Here is a 22442-nt window from a genome sequence, read left to right on the forward strand (position 1 = left end):
GAAATGGAAGTGATCTGTGCTTACAGGAAAAATTACATCCACAATCGGATGCTATGTATACCCCCTTTTTCACATGTAAAGCACCATGGAATAAATGGCGCTATAATAATAAATAATAATAATAATATAGTATGATGGTTTATTGTCAACGTGTTTCAGAGTCATACTGACTCCTTTCTCAGGACAACCATACATAAGAGCAATCAGCAGAGGAGGAAAATCCAGCAAGACATAAGAGCCTTAAGTATGGTTGTCCTGAGGAAGGAGTCGGTGCATTGTCAATAAACCATCATACTATATCCGATTGTGAATGACATCCTTTCAGTACGCGCATATCACTTCCATTTCCCTGGCTATTTCAATCCAAGTACAGCACTAGATACAGTGTATGTGAATGGCCTTGTAAGTACATGACAACAATGACAGTTAATAAGTTTGTACAGAAGAAAGTTATTTTAAAGTTCATAATTTGGATTTTATGAGCACTTTAAAAAATGTTACTGTCTACTGTCTATGCAGAATATATTTTAACATTTTCAGTGTAAAAATATGATAACAACAGGTTGGAAGTTATTTATTTCAAAGCAACTAAGACTAAAAACTATGTGTATTTATCACATAATGCTATAGTGTTTTTTTCTGAGGATTTCCCATGCTTCCTGTTATCCGACTACCTGTAAGGATGTACGTATGTTAACTGAAATTTCTAAGATACTATTGGGATTTCGGTGTTGAATAGCTGTGCTCATCATCTCTAACATCAATACTGGCATTGACATTCATGGATTCAAACATTGAGCTGCGTGCAGCTAAAACCTCCCGCTAGAGCAGACAAACAGCAAAGTAAAATCCAAAATGTCTCATGGCAGTTTTTGACTCGTCTGTTCTTTATATTCAGTTATTGTGAAAAATTGTCAATATAAGTAAAACTGGAATTGTTTAGTTATAAAAATTTATGTTTTATCCTATACTTGCTGACCTAAGCTTGCAGAAAAAAATGCTGTATCTGCACACCAGAGGTGTTCAATAAATATGCATGATAAAATAGTATTTTATTAATAGTGAAATTTAGTCCTATGTGAAATGTCATACAGACACATGAGAACACTAAGGAGTTTATAAACTGATTTCAGAAACTATAGAGCACCCAAACCGCTATGGCATTCTACAGTTTGACTTCACTGTAAGTCTCGTAAACACAATAAACTACAATTGGGTTCGTTTCTAGCATCCGCAAATGTTTCTTCAGAAATAGAGAATTGTATAGAAGCCATTTACATGAATATCCATGCATGTGATATGGCTGCAACCTGGTAGAACGGGATCCTATGGTAAAGAGCTGTTCTCTGTCTCGGCTACATAGGGGTTGCCTTCATATTCTAATACACATTTACTTATATTTCCATTTATGTTTTTAATAAAAAAAAACATTGGAAAATAGTTATGATATTAAACACAACTATGTAGTGACTTTTAGCCAATCAGGTCAGGAGGCAATGTAATTACTGTATTATATGGCACTGGGGTTTTGGGTACTATTCACTGGGTGAACTAGCATCCATTAGGGGGGTTGTCCAAGACTTTGACATTGATGGCCTATACTTAGGATAGGCCATCAATGTCTGTTCGGTGGGGGTGAAACACCTGCCACCCAACTCCTCCGATCAGCAGTTCCAGCTGTCGGCAGTGGCTGGAACTGCTCAGTTATGGAGCTGCAAATCTCCATTGACTGAATAGTGGCCGCAGTGAGTATTGCACATCCATCGCCTATTGATTTGAATAGGTGGCAGATGTGCAATACACTGCCAAGGCCACTATATTGTCAACGGTGCTTTGCAGCTCCGTAACTGAGCAGTTCTGCATGCCGACGACATCGATAACAGCTAATCAGTGCAGGTGCCGGGTGTCATACCCCAACCGATCAGACATTAGTAAACCTATCCTAAGGATAGGCTATTAATGTTAAAGTCCTGGAAAGCCCCTTTAAAGCACAATAGCATTAGTATCTTATTGTTTGTCTTATTAAACGGGTCTATTTGGGGTCAGATTCCCTTTAGTGGGGACACAAAATTGGAACTAAAAAAAAAAATAAAGCATTGCCAACTTCTACTCCTAATCTCCAGTGTTCGTGCCATCTGATATGTGGGGGTTACAAAAAGGAACTGACCTTTGTCTCGTCTCTCCATGCAGGCGAGCAAAAGAGAGGGAAGAGGCTGCTCTAATAGATCAAGAATATTTTTGCAAAATAGGACAGAACAGGATCAAAGAGGATATTATATGGTAAGATATAGGATATGAAGGTAAATTTTAAAATCGGAACAATTATGTCGCAGCACTTGTGTTCCAAGTTCAAATCTGGCTACAGATGACTTCTTTGACATCTTGGAGACTTTATGTTTTCACTGTGTTTTTGTGTTAGCCCTCTATTCCTGCAAGTATATTCAAAAACAAGCTTTCTATAACACCAAGGATGTATATAGAAATCATTGGGCCCCATAAATAAAAATTATTTTTTTTCCAATCCCCACTTTGTTAGGAAAATCATAGGGTATTAGCTGGCTCAGAAAGGGTCAAAGAGCGTAGGTAGTGTCACAAAAATGGATGGCCAGAAACAAAATTAGCCATTATTGGCTAGCTAAATACTCTGACTGTTACGGCCACCGTTGGCGCATGTGGATTAGTAGACCTACTATGCCACAGGGCCGAGTCTGCCTACGTAGGGGCATAGATAAGTGGCTACTTGGTGTTCACTGGAGCTTCTGCCGGTACTGCAGCAGCTGACTCCAGGGGTCAGGTTAGCTGACGCAGACTAGAGTTCCATTAAGACTAATATTTTCAGTTGAATATCACTGCAGAACGGTTACTGACTTGGATATTCAGATATCGAAATGTTCAGACACTGGCCGATCACGAACCAGGGGGCTTCGGGAACAGGACAGGCTGCACCAGGACCAGGGGACAATGTTCAGACTCTGGCTGCACCGGGACTAGGGGACTTAAGGAACAGGACTGGCCATACCAGGACCAGGAGACAGTGTTCAGGCACTAGCCGCACCAGGACCAAGGGACTATGGGGACAGGACTGGCCGAACCAGGACCTGGGGACAATGTTCAGGAACTGGCCGCACATGAAGCAGAGATTCAGGTTCAGGACCTGGCCACACCCGGACCAGGGATTCAGATTCAGGACACTGGCCACATCAGGACCAGAGGACCTAACAACTCACTAGTAGGGGAGTCTATATACTAATGGAAGCTGTTGCTTCGGTGTCTCCCTAAGGAAGAGGGAATCTTTTATACAGTATGACTCTTAGTAATAGGCTGAGAGCCATCCAGCAGGTGAACTCATTATGCTAAATGACTCTCAGCAACAAGCTGAGGGCATTTCACTATATGCGCACACTGCCTCTTTTAGAACAGGGGAGCGAGAGCACACCCTAGGTGCGCCGCCGGGACTCTGAACAGAGCAGGAAATAGAAAACAGAGAACACGCCGGGGACCACGCCATGAGGCCAGGGAGGTGATTAAGCTGGTGTCCCTGCATGGAGGGAGAAGGGAACACAATGCAGGGGCGCTAGCCATTGCGCTACACTGACACTTCTGTCTCCAAGGTATGCCAGGGCTGTGAAGGCATACAGAAGTGAACAGACGCCAAGCTGGGGGTCAGGATGAACTTACCATCCATATAACAGCTGCTTACTTGCCTCTTGCCTCTATTGGAGATTTGCCTTTTTTTTTTGTAATTTGCTGCTCTTATCTCTGAAACAATGGTCACAGGAGGTGAACAGACATGTCACCCTTCCCAATACAAGTAGCTACATGCAAGCAAAACACTGAATTTATATATATTTTTATACAGAATCTTAAAAAAAATTGTAAGATTAGCTATTAATGGCATAAATCTACAAAACTAATTAGATTTGTTTAATGCAAAGTAGCTAAATAAGGAGACGCCATAATGGGGACATAGGTCAGCGAAGATAAGGATCCAGCATATCCAATTTTGGACTGCTAATTCTTTTACTCTCTAAGAGATAAGCTGCCACAAAAGGTGTCTGGCAACTCTTTCATAGAGAAAACAGGAACACTGAGCAAGCACTCCCGTGTATGGGAGGAGATAGCTGCCAGCCAAATGATCATCCGAGTTATCATTTGGCTAACAGCTATCTTTAATGTATAAGGACTATAGGGAGGTATTGATCAATGGCTACAAACTTAATTTTAAAGGTTTTAATGGTCTTAGTGTTATCATTCCAAATTAGGCTAGTTCCTGAGATAATTCATCTATTTTTGAGCTGAACCAGATATGTTTATAAAATGATATTTCTGATATACTAGCCACCATCAAACATAGTATTTATGCTTACATTTTCAGTAATTATGCATATGCTAATTTTTTTCATGTGACTGATTACATTCATGCCTATGAATATTTGAATTCTATTTAGAATGAGGGTTATGTGAGTGCTGATAACACACATTTAGAGTAGGTACCTTTTTTTAGATCTGCTACCTCCCTTTTTATTTGAAAAATTAAAGGGGTTGTGTAATTTAAAAAATGTAATTTTAAAACATCATACAAGGGAAAAAGATGGCCCGGTCAGTTGATCAATATTATGTATTAGCCAGAAAGGAGATCAATTTTTAAAAGTTATATCCCAATTAGTCTTCCTTTACAAAGACAATCCTTATCTATACATCAGAGGAGAATGATTACTATAAGTTTATCCTGCTCTATAAATTAAAAAAGCAATGGGCACAGCCTCATGAACTGTCTGGATCAACTCAATTGCAAACACTTCAGTAAAAACTACACAAAAGACTAAGAAGCGTATAAAGAGGATGTTACAAATTGTGTTAACAAATCACACAAAAAAAACTGTTTGAGGAGACTCTACCAAGACCAATTATACAGAGATGAGACGATGGAGAAAAAGAATGGCAACACGTATCGCCACACGAGTGGCTTCATCAGGTGTTCAGTCAAAACAGCAGCAGTGTCTATGTCCATTTATTTCAATGCAAAAATGTTCATAAGACACATATTATATATCCAGATTGGGAAAAGAAGGTACATAGTCCCCCCTAATTAATCATATTCAATGAACAGTGAAATATTCCCATCAATTGATTAACCCAAAAGACCAAACCAAAATGGAGTAAACAAGAACCACCGACCAGAGGATTAAATAAAATCACCTTTTATTAACTGTACATTAAAAAATTAATTACTGTCAAACATGTACAAGTAGGCCTAATAAGGAGGACATGGTAGGGGTAACATTAGAATCCAAAGAAAAACACATAGTAAGTACCAGTGAGCAGCACATAACAGGGCCATATAAGAAAGGCTTCAAATAAAGAAAATTAAAGTGACAGTGACCTAAAGTGACATATGGTAATTAGTACATTGTGTAATGCTTACCCATGATAATGGACGATTGATGAGCCTACCACGCTGCCGCGGTGCGCGTTCCGTGTAATGCTTTCTCAAGGCGGTGTGTGACCATAATGATGTCTTACCAAGTATACAGTCATGGCCGAAAATGTTGGCACCCTTTAAATTGTTCCAGAAAATGAAGTATTTCTCCCAGAAAATTATTACAATTACACATTTTTTGTTATACACATGTTTGTTTCCTTTATTTCTCACTACACCCCAAAATAGGGTTGCAGCAGCAATATCCCTGACATGTTGTCTAATACACGTTGTAAGTTCACATAATGTTAATCAAACAAATATTTTTGCGCTGGGGCATGTGGCATAGTAAATCACTTATGTGCTATTATAGGATATATGGTGTCTAATTTGGTTTTCTTTCGTGCAATCAGATGACAGAAAAGATGTAGATCTCACCATGTTGGTGTAGGCCAGGCAATTTCCACAAAGGAAAAAGCCAAAAATAGGGCCTCTTGTCCCAAAGGGAATTGTTGGTTTGGCTACATAATGGCTGCTGACTAGGAAATCTTTCAAGTTCCAGCATCTCCAGGGTGTCATACTTGGGGTCTGTGGTAGGTTCGCCGCCAGAGCACTGTCGCTCTTTAATACCAACCAGTATCTGGTAAGTATTTTGCAAATCTTATCCAAGTGACTGTTGGAGGTAGATATGAAGTTAATATTTTTGATTTTTTTTTATAGATTGTGCCAAAAAATCATCACGATTTGATGCATTAGCTCCCTATATCTGGTTTTTATGCATCAGCCACTTTAGCCCCTAGCTTTGAACCTGTCGCTAAGAATGACAGACTGTTGTTCAAACCTGCCATTTCTGGAACAAATGCGTTGGGTCCTAAGAAACTGATCAGCGAGGATGGTCTTAATAAAAGGATAGATCTGTGCCAATGAGGCATAGAGCAAGGAATTGATTGATGTCTCCTTGTGAAAAAGATCAGTCTGTATAGATCCGTCCACATCGGCACATATCTGTACAGTACAGACCAAAAGTTTGGACACACCTTCTCATTTAAAGATTGTTCTGTATTTTCTTGACTATGAAAATTGTACATTCACACTGAAGGCATCAAAACTATGAATTAACACATGTGGAATTATATACTTAACAAAAAAAGTGTGAAACAACTGAAAATATGTCTTATATTCTAGGTTCTTCAAAGTAGCCACCTTTTGCTTTGATGACTGCTTTGCACGCTCTGGGTATTCTCTTGCTGAGCTTCAAGAGGTAGTCACTGGAAATGATATTCACTTCACAGGTGTGCCCTGTCAGGTTTAATAAGTGGGATTTCTTGCCTTATAAAAGGAGCTTCACTGAGGAGCTTCTCAGTGTCTGCGGCATGGCAAGTTGGATGGCAGCTTTCGGCTGTGGTCCAGCCTGTCATGTAAATGTATCAGAGCTGAAGCCGTCCTGGGAACCATGGAAAGGTAAGGATGAGGTTGGTTTATTATTTTACTTTTATTGCAGGAGTTCGTCGGCTTCAGCTGGAATGGGCGTGACGGTAAGTATGGTTTAATTTAGAACAATAAAGAATTATGTGTTTATTTCAATTAAAGGACTTTATTCTGGGTGTTTGTGTTTTTTTTTAACTTTCACTATGGGGTTAGTAATGGAGGTGTCTTATAGACGCCTCTCCATTACTAACCTGGGCTTGATGTCAGCTGGCATTATAAGCTGACATCAACCCCAGCCCTATTACCCCCTGCCACCGCTACAGGGCAGTGGGAAGAGCGAGGCTAAGTGCCAGAATTGGCATATCCTATGAATGCGCCATTTCTGGGGCGGCTGACGGCTGGTGTTTCTAGCCTGGGAGGGGGCCAATATTCATGGTACCCTTCCTGGGCTATTAATATTAGCCGTCAGCTGTCTGCTTAGCCTTTGCTAGCTATTAAAATAGGGGGGACCCCACGTCATTTTTTTTTGGGGTCCCCCATTTTAATAGCTGGTAAAGGCTAGGTATTCAGCTGGGGGCTGATATTAGTAGCCTGGGAAGCTCCGTGGGTATTACCCCCTTCACAGGCTTCAAACATCTGCCCCAGCCGTCTGCTTAACCTCCGCTAGAGACTAAAATTATGGGGAACCCTATGCCAATTTTTTTTTAATAAATCCTTTATTTTAACACTAAGTGACAAGTACAGTAACCAACACTGTCACTGTACTTATTATATATGTGACTGACATGTTTCTATCTATCTAATCTATGTGTGATGCTCTATTCATTCTGTTCTAAATTGTCGGGTACCGGTGTATGCTGCTGATGAATTGCCGGCTTTTTGTGTTTCACTGTGAGCACTGTTCCCATCGTTTTTGGCAATCACTGTAATGCCATAACCACCATGGCTGTGACATTACAGTGAGTGGCAGACAATCCCTGCATGATTGGTGCTCTAAACAGCGCCAAATATGCAGGACGGGGACCCGAGCTCCCGCCCGAGCATCTCGAAAGTACTCGGCGAGCTCCGAGCATCTCGAGTACTGAGATGCTCGGGCGAGTACTGAGCAGTGGCGAGCATGCTCGCTCATCACTAATACCCATCAGTTGCATGGCGTGTCTATGTTTAAACAATAGAAAAAAAAATAGAAACAGAGGTTCTGCCAGAGATGTGCAAGCTGAAGTCTAGGCTTGTGCCCAGTTTGGACATTTTTCTGGGTTTAGGGAAATGATCATATTCTTGCTAATACTAAGTCATCTACAGCTTTACCGCAAGCCATAAATATAATGCCAAGACTCCAGAGCAACATTGCCATTAACATATACTAATCCCAAATAGTGTTACACATTTATTTTATATTGTGATAAAATACCATCTTGAATCTGAAACATTCAGCAAAATCACACAAAATAACCTCCTGGCTCAATTTAAAGACTCTATTTGGCAAGTTGGTAAACAATCTGTGTTTATTACAAAGGGAATAAAAGCAAGTCATTAGTGCTTAAACACTGTGGCAATGCACAGTCTGTTTGTGCCGCTCATTTTACTCAATAAAATTTGGATGCTTTCTAGATGTCCAGAAAATGATGTATTAAAACATTCTGCTACATAGAATCAAGAGCTGTTCTGTTCTCCAATAATACATGTACCCTGAACTGGTAGAATTATTGTCATATGTATGTTCACTAGTATTCTATTCTCTCAGTGACCTAAAGAAATTCAATCTGAAGGTAAAAGGGTCAGAGCTACAGGTGCATCTCACTAAATTAGAATATCATCAAAAAGTTAATTTATTTCAGTTCTTCAATACAAAAAGTGAAATTCATATATTATATAGAGTCATTACAAACAGAGTGATCTATTTCAGGTTTTTATTTCTGTTAATGTTGATGATTATGGCTTACATCCAATGAAAACACAAAAGTCATTATGTCAGTAAATTAGAATACTTTAAAACTACATCTTGAAAAATGTTTTTAAAATCCAAAATGTTGGCCTACTGAAATGTGTGTTCAGTAAATGCACTCAATACTTGGTCGGGGCTCCTTTTGCATCAATTACTGCATCAATGCGGCCTGGCATGGAGGCGATCAGCCTGTGTCACTCTTCTTTATTTAGGTGAGTACAAAACAAAGGACATGTGATAAAACTTTCATGTTAAATTGCAGTAGCATCTCTGTGTGTTCAGGATTAAAGGTGCTATAAGCACCTGAAACATGTAGATGCTACTACAACTTTTAACATAAGCGTTTTATCATATCCTTTGTTTTGTGCTCACCTAAATAATGAAGATTACATGTCCATTGCGCTAGATCTATCCTTGCATGTTTACTTATTTGGACTATGGCAGGGCCATCATCTGTGCTCTGGAGATGGATGATACACAGATGGCACATGGATGAAGAGACTTGTCCAGTCTCGAAGAGGTATAGAACCCATGAATAATTTGGTCTCCGGGAATGTTCTTAAAGCAGAGCCCCACAATCAGCTTCATTTTCTACATACTACTTCTAATTACTCAAAATACCAATATTTGACATTTTTAATTTAAAAAGTTGTGAGAATAAGAGTGGTGTAATGTAACAGAAAATATTAACAAATTGACTTTCCAATAATGAAACTAAAATTCACAGGTATGTCTGTATTGCTTCATGTAGCAGAGTAAAATCAACAGGTGTTTATCTTAAACCCCACGTGGACATGTTGAGTATTTGGTCAGTATTTTACATCAGTATGTGTAAGCCAAAACCAGGAGTGGGTGATAAATAGAGAAGTGGTGATGTGTTTCTATTATACTTTTCCTCTGATTGTTCCACTCCTGATTTTGGCTTATAAATACTGAGGTAAAAAACTCACCAAATACTCAACATGTGCAAGTGTCCTATGAGTCTTCAATATCAGCTGGAAGAATTTGCCATTAAGCATTTATACAGCTATGCAGTTTTTGAGAATGGTTTACAAACCCCACATTACAGTGGCATTTATATGCAGGCTTAAATTAGGCCATTCAATGACCCTCCATGTTTTTTTTTGTTATTAACCATTCCTTAAAGGGAACCTGACACCTCAGAAAATGCTATTTACCTGCTGTCCATATCCAGGGAGATTAGCTACAGTTCCATGGGTTGTAAATGTCTTGGTTATGTTGCACACTTTGGAAAAAAGGAACATAAAGATCAAAGATCTCTGGAGATGGACTTGTAACCTTGAGATTGTTGATATTTTTTAGCAATTTTGGTTCTCAAGTCCTCAGACAGTTCTCTTCTCTTCTTTTTGTTCTCCTAGCTTAGTGTAGCACACACAGACACACTATGCAAAGATTGAGTCCACTTCTCCCCTTTATATCTGGGTTCAGGTGTGATTTTCATATTGCCCACACCTGTTACTTGTCACAGCTGAGTTTGAACAAGCATCACATGCCAACTATTTTGTTCAGCCCATTTTTGGGGCAAATTATGTCTAATTTGACATTTTTCTCTGTTTTATGTGTTGTTCCAATATACACGAAGGAAATAAACATGTGTATACCAAAACATGTGTAATTGTAATAATTTTCTAGGTGAAAATTTTCTGGAACAATTTCAAGGGTGCCAACACTTTCGGCCATGACTGTATCTATCTATCTATCTATCTATCTATCTATCTATCTATCTATCTATCTATTTATCTATCTTTTGGCCATGACTGTAGATAGATAGATAGATATGTAATAAGAAATTGGAACAGCACCATAAGTCCAAAAACGGGTGCAAGGCCTCCAGACAGCTATCACACTGTCATATATATGTTGAAAGAAAAGCAGGCAGCACGCCCAAAAAATAGTGAAGAAGTGTGGTTTTATTAGCCCATCTGGTGTGGCAATGTTTCGGTTGCGAAACAACCTTTTTCAACCCTTTTCTTTTTACATAGATAGATATATATTGTTTGATTGATTTATACTTATTGCATGCTGTACTATACTAATGTTTAGGCAAGCCATGTTGTGGTTCTTTATTTTTACTATTTTGTAACATTTAACAATAATAGTAAAGTACAGTAAACTACAGTTTTTGTCTGTAGGTTAATACAAAAATATTGAGTGCAGTAAAACAGTGGATCTTTTTTACACATTTTGATGCATTTTTTTGTGCTTCAGGCATTTTACTTACATGTGTGATATTATTTTCAAGCATTTCACCATAGGAATCTATACAAAAAAAATACATAAAAACCATGTGTGAATAAAGACAACACCACATTAAAAAAACAACTTGTAATAATTTAAGAATACTATTCATGATGGCTAGTGGACAAAAAAACAACAAAGCAAAACAAATAAAAAAATATATATATATATTTTTGCATTTTTACCGTAATATAAAATTGATATAAATTAAGCACTAACTTATATGTTTTACAAAAATAATAAATGAAAATTAAAAACAAAAATTCAATTTAAAACTACTCTGATTAATATCTCTAAATTTAATTTGTATATCTGGTGCCATTTCCACATTTTATAATATCTTCCTCTATTTATTTAGATTTTTTTTCCAATATCACCCTTTTAAATAGTTTGAGCATAGAATTCTGCACATCTTGGTTAATGAATATTGATTTTCTTTTGGGAAAAATAAGTGTTTTATTGATAGATTACTACAATGTATTTTACACCATTGTCTTTTTGGCTGATAGCTGCAGACTATTCTATAGTATACATAGCATAGGAATCTATTAAATGTCTGCAGACTGTTCTTTATTGCTTTATACCAATTATCATGAGGGAGCTTGTTTTCCAGTGCTGAAATCCCTGTGTATCCAAAGGGACATCAAATAGCCAGCACAGTGTTGGTTTTATCTGGGATCCTTTCTGTTGTCATTTCTATATTCCTTGCAATAGTTTGCTGTATATTTACATTTGGATAATCTTCCTACTGATTTCTGAAGCTGAATCTTCCATAAAGGCTAGAATAGATGTGAGATAATAATTACAAGAATAACAATAAGGGAATAAGGCTAAAAGAGAATGGCAATCCCAGATCCAGAAACTGACAATAAATCCCCGGGATGACAGAGGCTCAACATAAAACAACCTTTTCTTTTTCTTTCTTTTTTTTCATATTCCGAAGTGATCTTGAATTAATTGTGCTGTTTAGTTGAACTTTGCTTCCCTTGGTATCCTAGGAGAAAAGTCCTGACAGACTAGGAATTTTATCTTGCTAAGATACCCAATTTGCTGGCAGCTGATGATAACTCTGTGCAGGCTGATCGGCAGGACTTTTGATATACTAAATAAGCACAAGAAAGAAGGTTGCTGTCCATTGTGACAGAAGATGAAAACACACAAAAATATTCTACCTCTGGTATTGGTATTAAAAAGCAACACCGATTACAAGAAGGTCAGAAGGAGGAATCTTTTCCTTTTAATAAATGTAGTGGTAAATTTTCAGATATGGAATTAAACTAGGTGGTTTATATCATTTGAATTATTACACATATAATAAAGACGGTTTACTGGCCTGCTTACTAAAAAATGATGGGAGCAGAACGATGGTTAAAGGGGAACCTGTCACCAGAAAAAAAGCTATTAACCTGCAGATATATGGTTAATCTGCAGGTTAATAGTGTTACTAACCTGCCCGGCGCCTGCACTTAGCAAAAAGCTGCTGGGAGAGAATGAACTTTATTCTCTCCGGCAGCATTCCGGCTTCAGTTTGAGCATACGGAGCGGCGAGTGTAACCGTGCCCCCGGCACCGATTGACACTCGTTCTGCATTGGAGCTGGCTGTCAGTCAGTCAGCGCAGTTACAGCTGCCACTCTGTATACTCAGAGGTTTGAATGAACCAGAGCTGGCGCCGCCCTCGTGCCTGAAACTAAATGCTGCCGGGCAGAATAAAGTTAATTTTCTCCCCTCACCTAAGTGCAGGCTCCAAAGGCAGGTTAGTAGCACTATTATATTGGCTTAATCTGCAGGTTAATATAGTTTTTGCTGGTGATAGGTTCCCTTTAGGACAACCATTCTGTCATCGGCACATCCTCCCATGGGGAGATGTGCTGCCGATAACAATGATTTTTATGACGGTATAAACAATCTGATCAAGTGCCTTGATCGTCTGTGAGGTGATCATTGGCGTGTTTGCAAAGCTCGGCAATTGTGAAGGAGCGCTCTAACAAATACTTATTTGAAGATTATCATCTTGCGTAAATGATCCTTTATGGTACAGCAAGATGATGATATAGCAGTGATGATATAGCAGTACGAGAGCCATGCAGTAATTTGCCATCACGGCGGGCAGAGACAAGCTGTGCCTTAACAGTAGACCCCCTTAGGCTTAGTTCACACATGTAGATATCGTGGTGTGGAATAATGCAACTTAATAATCTTGCTGTGGATTGCAAAATTTCCAGCATTATTGTTTTCCTGATCCATGGGGCTTGGCTTTATAAAAGGCCACTTACATGTACTGTACAGAAAATTGCTACGTAGAACCTGCACTACAAATCCCGAGCTTCTTTCTCCTGTCCAGTATACTTTTTATGAACAATGTCAATTTTTTTGCTGCATGTTTGTATGTTTTGGTAAAAATTACAAATATATTTTCTAAAAGAAGTAAAAAAAAGGCGCATGCCAACATGCCCAAGGGAGCAGAAAGACAACTGAATGTAATAAGTTTCATAATTTAACCTTTTTAGGGCAGGAAAAAATGGGTGACTTACTTGCTCAGAGACCAAAGAATTAATTTTGTGTTTGCCTTCCCACATTCAAAGCCGCAAGATAGACATAAGGTCTTGCTTCTGTGTCAAAAGGAGCTGTGCCTTCTTTAGGTACTATTTTTCATACATATAAGTAAGAATTTATGTTAAAGCGTAACTGTTGTTTTAATTTTTACTTCATAAAGCAACAGTTCACATGAAAATAATCAACTTTGTAATATATCGACGACACACAGATCTACCTTTCTGGACCTGATATCACCTCCTTACTAACCAAAATCCCACAATGTCTTTCTGCTATTTCATCCTTCTTCTCTGCTAGATTTCTAAAACTTAACATGGACAAAACAGAATTCATCATCTTTCCGCCATCTCATTCAACCCCCCCAACTGACCTATCCATCATAGTCAATGGCTGCCCACTCTCCCCAGTCCATCAAGCTCGCTGCCTCGGGGTAACCCTGGACTCTGAACTCTCCTTCAAACCACATAGCCAAGCCCTTTCCACTTCCTGCCGACTCCAACTCAAAAATATCTCCCGGATCCGCACATTCCTCAACCATGAATCTGCAAAAACACTTGTGCACGCCCTAATCATCTCCCGCCTTGACTACTGCAACCTCCTGCTCTGTGGCCTCCCTTCCAACACTCTTGCACCCCTCCAATCCATCCTAAACTCTGCTGCCCGACTAATCCACCTGTCCCCCCGCTATTCCCCGGCCTCTCCTCTCTGTCAATCTCTTCACTGGCTCCCCATTGCCCAGAGACTCCAGTTCAAAACCCTAACCATGACATACAAAGCCATTCGCAACCTGTCTCCTCCATATATCTCTGACCTAGTCTCCCGCTACATACCGGCACGCAACCTCCGATCCTCACAAGATCTCCTTCTCTACTCCCCTCTAATCTCCTCCTCTCACAATCGCATACAAGATTTCTCCCATGCTTCCCCTCTACTCGGGAACTCTCTACCCCAACACATCAGACTCTCATCGACCGTGGAAACCTTCAAAAAGAGCCTGAAGACCCACCTCTTCCGACAAGCCTACAACCTGCAGTAACCACCACTCCACAAATAATGCTGCTCGACCAGCTCTACGCTCACCTACTGTATCCTCACCCACCCCTTGTAGACTGTGAGCCCTCGCGGGCAGGGTCCTCGCTCCTCCTGTACCAGTCGCCGTCACATTGTGTTCAAGATTATTGTAATTGTTCTTGTATGTATACCCCTTCTTCACATGTAAAGTGCCATGGAATAAACGGCGCTATAATAATAAATAATAATAAAAATAATATCGTATCTGAGAAAACTGCTTCTTTCTCTGCCAGAATTGATTTGTCATTAAAATGCTCAATTCTGAGGTAAAAATTGTATTCAGTGAAGACTTTCCCATTACTGAGATAGGAGATGGCAGCTGCTATTGATAAGATTCTGTGTAGATAGGAGGAGGGAGGAGCTCTGTCTCTAGCTCCTCCCTCCTGTCATCTACATAGAATCTTATCAGTAGCAGCTGCCATCTCCTATCTCAGTAATGGGAAAGTCTTCACTGAATACAGATTTTACATCAGAATTGAGAATTTTTATAATGACTGATCAATTTTGGCAGAGAAAAAAAGCTGATTTCTCTGATAAGATATATTACAAAGTTGCTTATTTTCACGTGTACTATTGATTTATGAAATAAAAATTAAAATGACAGTTACTCTTTAACTTTTATTATAGGTTAAATACACCAAAAGAAAAAGGCAATTTCACATTTTTGTTTTAGTCGTTTGATAATTGCCATAAATGCTGAGTTTGGCCTGTTTCACACATCCTGATATTTCCGGTACTGGAAAAAACAGTACCAGAAGTTTCCGTGTCCGTGTGCACCTGTGTGGCATATGTGTGGCCACTGTGTGCCGCCCGTGTGCTGCATCAGGATCACACGTACCGGTGTCTGGGAATCAGCGGTACAGTTAGCGATGTTCCCAAGTGCCAGGTGCTGAAGGAATCTCTCATCATTGTCCCCTGCTTGCGCTGCGATCAGTGACAGCAGGGGACAATGTTGAGAGTAGTATTCTGCGCCCGATGTCTCCAAAACCTGTAAAAATAATAAAATGAAAAAATCGTTATACTCACCTGGCTTGAGGCAACTGCACACAATGAGGAGCAGAGGAGAATGACTCACTGCAGTGAGTGGGCCCCTGAACTGCGCAGAGCTCACTGAGTGACAGGGTCCATGGAAACACACTGACATTCATTTGAATGTGTCTGCCTGTGTAAGTGTCTCCAGGACATGTGAAAACTCTCACAACATGTTCTGGAGACACTGACTTGTGAAAGAGGTCTAATTTGCATTCCTGAGAAAGTTCTTTCAATGACAACAGTATAGATTGTGGCTTACTGTTAGTGTATCTACCATGCAGCTAGTTTTGGTATTGAATCCTAGGAGGAACCTAGTTTCAGTTTCCTACTCATGCTCACAGGCATCTGTCTTGTAAATCTTCTATGACAAATTTCTGTTAGTTTCCATTTTAATTCTATAGTGATTTTTTATTTATACAAAATTAATGTGATTTGCTAATTAAAGGAATTTAGGAATTTATTGATAACATTTCCTGTTTCCTGGGAAACACCTTTAATCATAAGAAAAGTTACCGTAGCTTTTTAACTAAAACAAAAGTGTGATTTCTGTTTTATTTATCATGCACCAATGTAACAATATAGCCAGCAGATATTTATTGGTCCTTCTAGAAATGATTTATTACTTAGATTTAAAATATGTAAAGCTGAGAACAAATATCTTACAACATGATAGATTTATATATCTTGATTTCTTATGTCCATCTTATATAACATCGGTTTATGGAGCAGACAAGAAACTCTGGCAGGAACTATTGTTTTTAAATTACGTTATAAATTCAGGTATCACATCCTATTAATCATTCAATAGTATTTCTACCATTTTGGTATCTAATAATATTTAGATGTTTGGTAATGATTGGAATTATTTGCCCATAAGGTAATAGGAATGGGCATAATATTCAGGATAGGAAGTGACTTGTAAAGATTAACCAATTGGTAATGTAATATAATTTTAAAATGATCACTGGCTGACAACAGACACTGAAGTGCTGGTCTCCACAGAATAGGTGATCAATGAAAAACAAGGGTCCTAAAGTCCTCTGTGCTATTAGATAGTATACAATTGAATGGAGCCATGTTGACAAATGCACACTACTGATCCACATTGATCATATATTAGTCACGTGATCTGTGGATAGGCGCTAAATATATTTAGAGGGAAAATCTTTTTACTATATGATATGTAAATATTTTCCACATTTACTATAAATTTAGGATTTATTATCTTTATCTATTATTACCTTTTATACATGTGTCAGTCATGCCATGGTCTTCAAATATAGTTGTGCCATTTACAATCAGACTAATGTTTTAATTACACATTGCATTCATGTTTGCCAGATGGCGCGTAACAGAAATATTAAAATATGATTTAGGTCAAATCTATGCTTGGATTATTAAATAATTGCACCATCCATACTGACTAGTGAATTACGCACAGCCATTAAGTTCAACCTTTATGACATACTTGACACTCTTCATACTATATTTAGACTAACCATGACCTAGAGCAAGACTTAGAATGTCTATGGATTTCTCTGGGGTCAGTCTCTTATTGATTATCCATGTACTTTTTTGACATATGGGATTTGACTTGCAATAAAACTGGAAATAAGTGCTCTACCGTTGCTAATTTGCAATTGTTGCTGTATTGAATTTTTTAGAAATCTCACCTTTAGTGTTATTTTCTTTATTTTGCTGATTTTATTTTTTTGTCGTAACACGATAATGATGCTTATTAGATCTCTGTTTTTCTTTATTGATGTATATTTGGCTATCACTGTGCTTAGATTGTAAGCTATAACTTTCTGCTGACTTTTGTGTATTACATCCTATGTCATGAAATCTAGTTTCCACAACCATTTGAATCAGTTATGCATGCATACAATATATCGACAAAAGTATTGAGACATCTACACCCTACTCTTACAGTAGCTTTTATGACATCCCATTCAAAATCCAGAGGCTTTAATATGGAGTTTATCCTCACTTTGCAAGTATAACAGCTTCCACTCATCTGGGAAGTCTTTCAACAAGATTTTGGACCATGTCTGTGAGACGTTTTACCTATTCATTCAGAAAAGCGTTTCTGAGGTCAGACATTGATGCTGGATGCGGTCCTAGCTCACAATCTTCTTTCTAGTTCATCAAAAAAGTGTTGTATGGGATTGAGATCAGGGCTTTGGGCAGGTCAGTCAAGTTTTTCTACACCAAACTCAACTAATCAAACCATTATGGACCTTGCTTTGTGCACTGGTCAATAGTCATACTGGAACAGAAAAGGGTCTTTCCAAAGCTGTTCCCAAAGAGTTGGAAGACAATGTATTGGAAAAAGTCTGGCATGGTGAAGCTTTAAGATTTTCCTTTACTGCAACTAAGGGGCCTAGATGAACCCCTGAAAATCAATCTCTTGGCATTTTATTTCTGTTCCACCAAACATTACAGTTGACATAATGCAGTAAGGTAAGACATGCTCTTCTGGCATTTGCCAAATCCTGACTCATCCTTTAGACTACTAGATAGAGTGTTAAGATATTGGTGAAGCACCCAATAGTCAGAATGGCACAAGCTAATTGCTGATAATATGACCTGGAGTGGTAGGTAAAATTGCTAAGAATAATTCTGTGAGGAATATGAACACTCTTGGCTAGACTGTTTGCAGGATATGTAGACTGGAGCTAAACAGGAGGCTAGACTCAAGTAACACCTCAAACTTCCATGTGTTCTGAAATAGGTCCAAACAGGAAACCAGATGGCTTCCACAGGAACATCGTCCATCTTAGGAAAGGACAAATTCAAATGCAAAGTTGCAGTCTCCAGTGGCAAGGAGTGAAATTGCAGGAAAATTTCTCATCAGCCACTAGTGGGTAATTAGCAGAAGGGTAGAAGAATCCCGGCCTGGAGATGCATGATTCGACACTCTACAGAACTTGTTTTCACTGATCCATAGTCCATTGGCAGAATATTTTACACCATTAAATCTCATTCTTGGCATTGTGATTGATGTTATAAGGCCAGCATGCAGCTAAGCGACTATGGAAACATGTTAGATGAAGCTTCTGGTGCACGGATTTGTGCTGATGTTAATGCCAGAGAAGGTTTGGAACTTTGCAGTTACTGAGTCAGCAGAACATTGGCAACTTTCATACACTATATGCCTCAGTACTTGGTGACCATGCACTGTAAATTACTTGGTCCATCACTTTATTGCCTGAGCTGCTGTGGTTCCTAAATGCATCCACTTTTCAATAACACCACTCACAAATGATCAAAAAATATTTAGGAGGGGAGAAATTTAATAAACTGACTCAAATTACATGAGCATTTTAGAACATCACATTCTTTCATAAATGTTTGTAAGGGCAAACTTTATGGTTTGGTGCTTGACTTTAAACACATATGGTAGTGTCTTTTGTCCATATAGTATCTTTATAATCAAGCAAAAACAAGAGTTTGGGGCAAAAGAAGTATAGATAGTCTATAACTATAAAACACAGTAATATGCTACTCATGCTTCTGATATTTGGGTAATTTTGGGAACTAGTTTTCATTGTTTTGGAATGGTTTGGTGAACAATCTTTGAAGTGTTGTAGGGTACATTTCTCTTCCGAAAGATACAGTTGCCATGAAGGAGTTTACTTGGTCTACAACAATGTTTAATTAGGTGGTACTTTTTTTAAAAAAAACATCCACATAAAAGCCGGGATTGAAGGTTTCCCAACAGAACACTGCCCAGAGCATCATACTGCTTGCCTTGTTACCATAGTAAATCTCAGTGTCATCTTTTCTCAGATAGGCAACTTAGATGCACCCAGAAGTGCATGAAAAAAGAAAATATAATATATTGGGTCACCTTCTTCCATTCCTTCATGGTCGATTTTTAAACAGCAATGCATATTAAATGCATATTAAAGGCTTTTTTGTTGGAGACATGGGTCAGTATAACTATCATCAATCATTTCATAAGTATATCCACAAGAGTTGGTTTTAATTTATTCACAAGAAGTAGCCCATTGGCCACATCAGTAATCTTTGGATGCTGGACAAGAGCCTTGAGAACCAACTCCCACCTGACAGCTTCCGCGTCTCCTCTTTTCATTAGCTAGCCTGACGCGACGTCACATGTTGATCATGCTGCAATAATGACGTGGGGCAAGGCTGGCCAATCAAATTAAGAGATATGAATGCTATGTGGTAGTAGGCAGTTCTCAGGAGTCATGTCCATCAGCCACAGATTACTGATGTGGCTTATGGACCAGGTCCTGCGAATTTATTCACATCAACACTAATATCTATACTATGGAGCACCCTATATTTTCCTTTCATTAAGCCTATCATGGCGATCATGACCAGTATACACAGACCCATATACAGCAATATGTGATACACTGTGTGTTCTGTCATCTTTATATTATAGACAGTAATATCCTTTTCAACAAAGGACCTCCAAGTTAGTATTCTCTGAAATACTGCCTGTACCATGTGCCACGCCAGAGAGGCAACGGGAGATTATGGAGATAAATAAGTGGCTCAGGAATTGGTGTAGGAAGGAGGTGTTTGGGTTCCTGGAGAACTGGGCTGACGTCTCAGTTGGCTACAGGTTCTACACTAGGGATGGGCTGCTCCTCAATGGGGAGGGTGCAGCTGTGCTGAGGGAGAAAACGGCTAGAAGGTTGGAGGAGTGTTTAAACTAGGGATTGGGGGGGAGGGTATTCATTTTCTAGGCGGGGAAGATAGTGCAGATAGTGACCTGGGCACAAATAAAGAAATTGGGGGTGGGGTTAGCCAATATAGTAAGAAGGAATAGAGGTACAGAGAGATTCATAAAATGCATGTACACTAATGCCAGAAGCCTCACCAACAAAATTGAGCAATTAGAATTAATTTTGTTGGAAAATAATTATAACATGGTGGGGATATCTGAGACATGGCTGGATGAGAGCCATGACTGGGCAGTTAATTTACAGGGCTATAGTCTGTTCAGAAATTACCATACAAACAAGCGAGGGGGGGTGTGTGTTTATATGTAAAATCATCCTTAAAACCCATCTTGCGTGAGAATATATGTGAATCTAATGAAAATGTAGAGTCTCTGTGGGTGGAGATAAGGGGAGAGGGAAAAAATAATAAATTACTGATAGGGGTTTGTTATAAGTCTCCAAAAATAATGGAAGCAAATAGATGAAGCAGCAACTCAAGGAGAAGTCATTATTATGGGGGACTTCAACTACCCTGAAATACATTGGGGAACAGAAACCTGTAGTTCAAGCAAAGGTAATAGGTTTTTGACAACTTTGAGAGACAATCACCTTTCACGACTGGTTCAGGACCCAACAAGAAGGGGGGCATTGCTAGACCTAATATTAACCAACAGGCCAGACCGCATATCAAATATAGGAGTTGGGGGTCACTTGGGTAATAGTGATCACAAAATAATAAGTTTTTATGTATCCTCTAATAAGATGAGTAGTAGAGGGGTTACTAGGACACTAAACTTCAGGAAGGCAAATTTCCAATGGTTGAGAGATGATCTTAGTGCAATAAACTGGGACGATATCCTGAGACCTAAAACTACACAAAGAAAATGGGAGACATTTATTAGCATCCTGAATAGGACCTGTGCACAGTATATACCCTATGGGAATAAACATGCTAGAAATAGGAGGAAACCACTATGGCTAAATAGAGCTGTAAGGGGCATAGTAAGTGACAAAAAGAAAGTATTTAGAGAACTAAAGCAAGTAGGTAGTGATGAGGCATTAAATAAATACAGAAAATTAACTAAATTCTGTAAAAACCAAATCAAGGCAGCAACGATTGAGACAGTGAGACTTATTGCCAGAGAAAGTAAAAATAATCCCAAAATATTCTTTAACTACATAAATAGTAAGAAACTAACAAATGATTGTGTTGGCTCCCTTAAAAATAGTCTGGGTGAAATGGTGGATGAGGATGAGGAAAAAGCCAATATGCTAAATGTTTTTTTCTCAACAGTATTTACACAAGAAAATCTCACGACAGAAAACATGATAAGTGATAACAAAAATTCTCCATTAAATGTCACTTGCTTAACCCAACAGGAAGTACGGCGGCGCCTAAAAATCTCTAAAGTTGACAAATCCCCGGGCCCGGATGGGATACACCCGCGAGTACTGCAGGAATTAAGTAAAGTCATAGATAGACCATTATTTTTAATCTTTAAAGATTCCATAATAACAGGACTGGCGTATAGCAAATGTGCCAATATTCAAAAAGGGGACAAAAACTGAACTTGGAAATTATAGGCTAGTAAGCTTAACCCTTACTGTGGTTAAAATCCTGGAGGGTTTTCTAAGAGATGCTATACTAGAGTATCTGAAGAAGAATAACCTCATGACCCAATATCAACATGGGTTTTCGAGGGACCGTTCCTGTCAAACTAATCTGATCAGCTTTTATGAAGAGATAAGTTCTGGACTGAACCAAGGAAATGCAGTGGATGTTGTGTATATGGACTTTTCAAAAGCTTTTGATACGGTTCCACACAAAAGGTTGATACATAAAATGACAAAAGGTTAATACATAAAATGAGAACAATGGGGATAGGAGAAAATATATGTAAGTGGGCTAAGAACTGGCTCAGTGAGAGGAAACAAAGGGTGTTTATTAATGGAACACACTCAGACTGGGTCTCAGTTAACAGGGGGTAGCACAGGGGTCAGTATTGGGCCCGCTTCTTTTTAACATATTTATTA

At 38.8% G+C, this 22442-nt stretch overlaps 1 protein-coding gene across 5 annotated transcripts in view; it reads left to right on the plus strand.

Annotated features, from left to right (window-relative positions):
- GRM3 (glutamate metabotropic receptor 3) overlaps positions 1-22442 on the plus strand; it is a 438101-nt gene that overhangs the window by 22948 nt on the left and 392711 nt on the right. The window contains exon 2 of one of the 5 annotated variants that reach the window (XM_073652341.1): positions 2191-2280. The exons of the other annotated variants lie outside the window; for them this stretch is intronic. The gene's annotated coding sequence lies outside the window, so the exon portion shown is untranslated. The remainder of the gene's footprint in view (positions 1-2190; positions 2281-22442) is intronic. 5 annotated transcript variants of the gene reach the window in all.

Source organism: Phyllobates terribilis, unplaced genomic scaffold (assembly GCF_046119375.1).
Source record: "Phyllobates terribilis strain yellow unplaced genomic scaffold, ASM4611937v1 Scaffold_11__3_contigs__length_659146591, whole genome shotgun sequence".
Taxonomy (NCBI): Eukaryota; Metazoa; Chordata; class Amphibia; order Anura; family Dendrobatidae; genus Phyllobates; species Phyllobates terribilis.